The following is an 8,016-nucleotide window of genomic DNA, read 5'->3' on the forward strand; positions in this document are numbered from 1 at the left end:
GTCCACTATAAATGGGTGAGAACTCATATGTAAGAGCCCATATGTGTATCATAAGGACAAGGTCCAAGCTCGTTAGGTTATTCTTGGAAAAAGTGTATGATTTGTTAGATGCTCACTTACGCCTACACACGGGACACCCCAAAATGCATCCACCCACATACCAAAGTCACTTGGGTGCTACAATCCTTTGCTATAGAGATAAAAGAGAACCTCTTGCAACTCCGATCTCCTCTTAGCCGTGTTTTGTTGCTTCATGGTAAGGTTTAAACTTCCTTACAAGGAGAACAACATAGCATGCCAAACAATCACTCTTGTGTAAGCAATACCTTGGTTGAAAGGGTAACCACAAACTTTTGAAAAGACAAGGGTAAAAGGCTTTCTATGCACTCGTGTCAAATCTTGTGGAAAGAGAACAAATTGGATGCCGTTTAAATATGAGCAAGGGAGAAGGCAAATATGGCAGCCAAATTTGTAAGAAAGTCCCGTAGCTCAGTTGGTTTAGAGCGTTGGTCTTATGAGCCGAAGGTCGCGGGTTCGAGCCCCGCCGGGACTAGTGAGACATCAGAAAATAGTCAGTAATGAATCAGAGAAAAGTCAATAATGAATCGGTCTGATAGTGTGGGGAACGCTGCGTTGCATTCCGTCCCTAGCCGCCATGTTCGGGAAACGATGAGTAGGTCTCATGAAGAATGATGCGAGGAGTTCAGAGGTTTCGGCCTCTTCACCCTTTGCCCCCTTGCCCTTGCCCAGCCCTTGGGGGGCCACACGAACTCGCCCGGGCCTTTGCATAGAAAGTTTTCGCGCGAACGCTGCGTTGCATTCCGTCCCTAGCCGCCATGTTCGGGAAACGATGGGTAGGTCTCATGAAGAATGATGCGAGGAGTTCAGAGGTTTCGGCCTCTTCACCCTTTGCCCCCTTGCCCTTGCCCAGCCCTTGGGGGGCCACACGAACTCGCCCGGGCCTTTGCATAGAAAGTTTTCGCGATATCGGAAACACGTCATTTTTTGCCCGATTCGAATTTTGTATGTGATTGATCAAATCAGTGCTCGCAATGCTACAATATAGTTTGTCAATGCAATACTTTCACTAGATGTGGCTGCCGGGTATCTCCGTATATCGGATGGAGCTGATGTCTTCTGAGACTCCAGGGTTTTTTTCCGTATGTTCTCGTTAGTTTATCCTGCAGGCCCTTGGGCATTACGTCTTCTGAGGCTCAAGGGTTTTTTTTTCTACTGAAGCTCAATGGAAAAAACCTAGGGGACTTTCAAAGATGAACACTGGTCTGCAATGGGTCCTTTCTTGCGCCATGCCCCGTAAATATGTTGTCATGTGTTATTAAACCGCTCAGTCCAAGCTTCCCATGTTGCGATTTCTTTTTAGTTGAGCAAACGATAAGTTGTATTAGTAAAAGTAAAAGTAATATCGGAGTATTACAAAATATGGATTTAAGCACGAGTGCACCCGCCTAGACTAAGCAGTCTTCTTTCTATTTACATTGGCTAAGCTTTTCATTTCCTGGCTTGAGTTTCCATTACATCAAGGGTGTTGGGAGTATGCTTTTCATACATAGCAATAAACCATGCTTCTCTGCACTCCATTTTCTTTCTCTTTTCTTCATGAATGAGGAACTTCTTCATCTCGATGCCCAATTCTTCGTACACGTCTTCCTTCTTCTTCTTTTGGGATGAGGGACGCTTGCTGCAGCCTTTAGCCAACAGTTGTTTTCTTTGAGTCTCGGCCTAAAACAAAAAGTCCTCTTTAAAACTATGCAGTGGATCCACATCGAGCTGTTCAAACAACTTTCTATTCCGAGCAATCCTCCATATCTGCCACCCACAGAAATAAAGTGCGCAGCAGCCAATTCCAAATGACAGTATGCACTCCATATATTTCACCAAGAATTAATTCTTTGGGATATCATTTTTTGCAGTAGATTCAGAGCATTTTGATTAAATTGTCATGAAAAGAAAAGATGGGGGATGGTTTTCTCTTCTTTGTGTAACATCGAGGGCATAGACCGGTACTACCAATGCCTAGCTTTTTAGTTGAGCAAACGATAAGTTGTATTAGTAAAAGTAAAAGTAATATAGGAGTATTACAAAATATGGATTTAAGCACGAGTCCACCCGCCTAGACTAAGCAGTCTTCTTTCTATTTACATTGGCTAAGCTTTTCATTTCCTGACTTGAGTTTCCATTACATCAAGGGTGTTGGGAGTAGGTTTTTCATACATAGCAATAAACCATGCTTCTCTGCACTCCATTTTCTTTCTCTTTTCTTCATGAATGAGGAACTTCTTCATCTCGATGCCCAATTCTTCGTACACGTCTTCCTTCTTCTTCTTTTGGGATGAGGGATGCTTGCTGCAGTCTTTAGCCAACAGTTGTTTTCTTTGAGTCTCGGCCTAAAACAAAAAGTCCTCTTTAAAACTATGCAGTGGATCCACATCGAGCTGTTCAAACAACTTTTTATTCCGAGCAATCCTCCATATCTGCCACCCACAGAAATAAAGTGCGCAGCAGCCAATTCCAAATGACAGTATGCACTCCATATATTTCACCAAGAATTAATTCTTTGGGATATCATTTTTTGTAGCAGATTCAGAGCATTTCGATTAAATTGACATGAAAAGAAAAGATGGGGGATGGTTTTCTCTTCTTTGTGTAACATCGAGGGCATAGACCGGTACTACCAATGCCTAGCTTTTTAGTTGAGCAAACGATAAGTTGTATTAGTAAAAGTAAAAGTAATATAGGAGTATTACAAAATATGGATTTAAGCACGAGTCCACCCGCCTAGACTAAGCAGTCTTCTTTCTATTTACATTGGCTAAGCTTTTCATTTCCTGACTTGAGTTTCCATTACATCAAGGGTGTTGGGAGTAGGCTTTTCATACATAGCAATAAACCATGCTTCTCTGCACTCCATTTTCTTTCTCTTTTCTTCATGAATGAGGAACTTCTTCATCTCGATGCCCAATTCTTCGTACACGTCTTCCTTCTTCTTCTTTTGGGATGAGGGACGCTTGCTGCAGCCTTTAGCCAACAGTTGTTTTCTTTGAGTCTCGGCCTAAAACAAAAAGTCCTCTTTAAAACTATGCAGTGGATCCACATCGAGCTGTTCAAACAACTTTCTATTCCGAGCAATCCTCCATATCTGCCACCCACAGAAATAAAGTGCGCAGCAGCCAATTCCAAATGACAGTATGCACTCCATATATTTCACCAAGAATTAATTCTTTGGGATATCATTTTTTGCAGTAGATTCAGAGCATTTCGATTAAATTGTCATGAAAAGAAAAGATGGGGGATGGTTTTCTCTTCTTTGTGTAACATCGAGGGCATAGACCGGTACTACCAATGCCTAGCTTTTTAGTTGAGCAAACGATAAGTTGTATTAGTAAAAGTAAAAGTAATATAGGAGTATTACAAAATATGGATTTAAGCACGATTCCACCCGCCTAGACTAAGCAGTCTTCTTTCTATTTACATTGGCTAAGCTTTTCATTTCCTGACTTGAGTTTCCATTACATCAAGGGTGTTGGGAGTAGGCTTTTCATACATAGCAATAAACCATGCTTCTCTGCACTCCATTTTCTTTCTCTTTTCTTCATGAATGAGGAACTTCTTCATCTCGTTGCCCAATTCTTCGTACACGTCTTCCTTCTTCTTCTTTTGGGATGAGGGATGCTTGCTGCAGTCTTTAGCCAACAGTTGTTTTCTTTGAGTCTCGGCCTAAAACAAAAAGTCCTCTTTAAAACTATGCTGTGGATCCACATCGAGCTGTTCAAACAACTTTTTATTCCGAGCAATCCTCCATATCTGCCACCCACAGAAATAAAGTGCGCAGCAGCCAATTCCAAATGACAGTATGCACTCCATATATTTCACCAAGAATTAATTCTTTGGGATATCATTTTTTGTAGCAGATTCAGAGCATTTCGATTAAATTGACATGAAAAGAAAAGATGGGGGATGGTTTTCTCTTCTTTGTGTAACATCGAGGGCATAGACCGGTACTACCAATGCCTAGCTTTTTAGTTGAGCAAACGATAAGTTGTATTAGTAAAAGTAAAAGTAATATAGGAGTATTACAAAATATGGATTTAAGCACGAGTCCACCCGCCTAGACTAAGCAGTCTTCTTTCTATTTACATTGGCTAAGCTTTTCATTTCCTGACTTGAGTTTCCATTACATCAAGGGTGTTGGGAGTAGGCTTTTCATACATAGCAATAAACCATGCTTCTCTGCACTCCATTTTCTTTCTCTTTTCTTCATGAATGAGGAACTTCTTCATCTCGATGCCCAATTCTTCGTACACGTCTTCCTTCTTCTTCTTTTGGGATGAGGGATGCTTGCTGCAGTCTTTAGCCAACAGTTGTTTTCTTTGAGTCTCGGCCTAAAACAAAAAGTCCTCTTTAAAACTATGCAGTGGATCCACATCGAGCTGTTCAAACAACTTTTTATTCCGAGCAATCCTCCATATCTGCCACCCACAGAAATAAAGTGCGCAGCAGCCAATTCCAAATGACAGTATGCACTCCATATATTTCACCAAGAATTAATTCTTTGGGATATCATTTTTTGTAGCAGATTCAGAGCATTTCGATTAAATTGACATGAAAAGAAAAGATGGGGGATGGTTTTCTCTTCTTTGTGTAACATCGAGGGCATAGACCGGTACTACCAATGCCTAGCTTTTTAGTTGAGCAAACGATAAGTTGTATTAGTAAAAGTAAAAGTAATATAGGAGTATTACAAAATATGGATTTAAGCACGAGTCCACCCGCCTAGACTAAGCAGTCTTCTTTCTATTTACATTGGCTAAGCTTTTCATTTCCTGACTTGAGTTTCCATTACATCAAGGGTGTTGGGAGTAGGCTTTTCATACATAGCAATAAACCATGCTTCTCTACACTCCATTTTCTTTCTCTTTTCTTCATGAATGAGGAACTTCTTCATCTCGTTGCCCAATTCTTCGTACACGTCTTCCTTCTTCTTCTTTTGGGATGAGGGATGCTTGTTGCAGTCTTTAGCCAACAGTTGTTTTCTTTGAGTCTCGGCCTAAAACAAAAAGTCCTCTTTAAAACTATGTTGTGGATCCACATCGAGTTGTTCAAACAACTTTTTATTCCGAGCAATCCTTCATATCTGCCACCCACAGAAATAAAGTGCGCAGCAGCCAATTCCAAATGACAGTATGCACTCCATATATTTCACCAAGAATTAATTCTTTAGGATATCATTTTTTGCAGCAGATTCAGAGCATTTCGATTAAATTGACATGAAAAGAAAAGATGGGGGATGGTTTTCTCTTCTTTGTGTAACATCGAGGGCATAGACCGGTACTACCAATGCCTAGCTTTTTAGGTCTGGAGCATGTCCAGAACAACTTTCATCTAAATCAACCATAGTAGGTTGGATTTTTTAATCTGGATAATGGAAATCCTGATCACACGACGAATCTGTAATTCCATTGGTGATGACTCCAATTGATGTGCCATCTCTTGTTCAATTTATTGACTAGCTTGCTGGGTGACTCCTTTCTCTCTTGAATAGGTAGAAGTGGTTTAGCAGATTCCTCTCGAGTTAAATTCCTAAATTCAGCTGAATCGTACGGTAAATGTGTGGCCCCCAAGTGTTCCTTCCCTGCAATATCAGGGTGATTTCTTCCGCTGACATATGAAACTAGTCTTTTAGAGTATCTAGAACTTTTCAGTTCCCTCGAGAGTAGTCCCTTGGTGTTTTGACTCCTTTCTTGAGCATCTTGTATGCGATAGGAATTTGCTCTTCCTCCACCAAATCATGAAATATGATGTGCTAGATAGAGTCAGAAGCACTCCATGGAAGAGTGAAGTTGCTGATTGGAGAAATACCAACCTCATCTTTAAATACATGCATTCCCCCCCCTTAGAGGTCCCTCTGGCACGTTTGGAACCTGCACTGTCATCATGAACTTCTGATAGAAGTGTACAGTATCTATTGTTGTTACTATTAAATTTTTTAATGCCACTATTTACTGCCCGACTAGCATTATTCGGTTTTTTACCCCTTTTTTTGCAGCTTGAAATCCATCATTAGAGGCATGCTTGCCTTCTTGTGTTGCATGTTCCTTGGGTTTCATCTTAGGGAAATCCCTGATCTAGTGACCCACTTTCGGACGTTTAAAACATGCATTCGGTAAAATCCTATAAGTCAAAGGTTATTTGGCCTTCAGAATTATTGATTAACAGAAAATCAGGGATCTGTTTGGATAGATCCATTTCAATAAGAACTTGAGGGAACCATCGGGGGGAGATGAGATTAGCTGCCTATATCCTGCCTAGTGGAGCAGTAAGAGCTTTGGCGAATGGCCATAGATTTCTTGGCAAGTCAGTGAGCTCTACCCAAAAAGGGATCTTGACATGTTTATCTATTTTGGGGTTAAAGTTGGGCGTCCATTAAGCGAGGCATTCTTAATCATCCATTGCCCTATACCCAATACATTTCGGGCCATTTCTTTGGTTTCAAACTGGAAGAAAAAAAATTATTTGGCATGTAATTGATCTCAATTATCCTACAATCAATGGGCTTCCAACTATTTTTGATCCAAGATCTCATGTATTCAGTTGGGGGTCAACGTCCATGACAATAGCCAACAAGTGCTTTCCTTTTGAATTCGTTATTCCACAATTTAAGAATTTCAATTGAAATAGATACATGTATAATCACCTCACCTTCTTTGTTTGTAGCCTCTTCACCTTTTTTTCAAGATTGCAGCGTTCCATTTTCATTCGTCGGATACTTTCTTTGTTCATTGCCATACTAGTTTGATGAAGGCGCTCTATAAGGACCGACTTCAGGGTTTTGATGATGTTACTCCGCTCCTCCTTGGGGTGAAGAATCCACTCCAGAAGCTTAAGAAATATATTGTGGAAGGTATCAGAATGTGCTTAAGGACAACCATTCTACCAGTAAATGAGTAGTGGCACCCATTGAGATAATCTAGCTTCTTTTTGACTTTGCTCAGCACCCATTCCCATCATTGTTTTAATGAGGCCCCAAACGCCATTGGGATTCCTAGAAGTCTAAAAACTTTGCCTTCTTCCAATTCCTTGCATTGTGCATCAATGAGTCAGAAAGGAGGGGGATTAATTAGTGTCTTAATGCGAGTTTTACTAGGATTCACAAAAGAGCCTGATGCTTGCTAGAATTCCTATATGCATCTCTAGAAGGCTTTTATGGAAGATGGGGATCGTTGTTAACTGTGCCATTTGTGTCGTCCACGAACAAGTTGAGCACCATGTCCCTATTGTTGGGCAGATTGATTCCTTTGATCAGTCTGCCCCATTTAACTTCCTCCTCAATTAACCAGCCCAATGCATCAAATGCTGTTGCAAATAGTAAGGGGGTAAGTGGACAACCCTGTCTAATGGACTTGTAGAGGGGGAATGCAGCTCACAACTCTCCATTAATTGCCACTTTAGCACTTGCATTACCAAATAATGTGTTTACGAATCAGATAAATCTACGTCCCATGCCCATATCCTGCAAGGACTACAAGAAAAAACACCAATCTAGTTGATCATAGGCCTTATCAAAATCAAATTTAAAGAATAAAAAGTCTTGTTTTTTTTTGGGGCATGTTCAAATCCATCCCAAAGGCTGATGATAGCATCCAGGATAAATCTACCCTTCACAAATCCTTTCTGTTCCTTTCTAAGCCATCCATCTAAATGTGGGCTGAGTCTTCTTGCCAAAGCCTTTGCAAATATTTTATATGTTGATGAGAGGCAAGTTATGGATCTCCAATTGGATAGCTTAGCTGTATCATCTCTCTTATGAATAAGTTTGATCACTCCCTTGTTAATATTTGCAGGAAGGGCACCAAATTTAATCGATTCCTTCTAGACCATGAAATATGCTAAGCCGGATAGAGTCAGAAGCACTCCATGGAAGAGTGAAGTTGCTGATTGGAGAAATGCCGACCTGATCTTTGAATACATGCATTCCCTCCCTTAGAGGTCCCTTCGGCA

General features: G+C 40.7%; 1 non-coding gene across 1 annotated transcript; it reads left to right on the top strand.

Annotated features, from left to right (window-relative positions):
• Positions 1-478: 478 nt before the first annotated feature.
• On the top strand, positions 479-553 carry TRNAI-UAU (transfer RNA isoleucine (anticodon UAU)). The gene has a single exon. It is a non-coding gene; the product is annotated as a tRNA-Ile (tRNA).
• The last annotated feature ends 7,463 nt before the right edge of the window (positions 554-8,016 follow it).

The sequence above is a fragment of the Lygodium microphyllum genome, chromosome 24 (genome assembly GCF_053477565.2).
Source record: "Lygodium microphyllum isolate KBCC chromosome 24, Lygodium_microphyllum_v1.1.10, whole genome shotgun sequence".
In the NCBI taxonomy this organism is placed as follows: domain Eukaryota; kingdom Viridiplantae; phylum Streptophyta; class Polypodiopsida; order Schizaeales; family Lygodiaceae; genus Lygodium; species Lygodium microphyllum.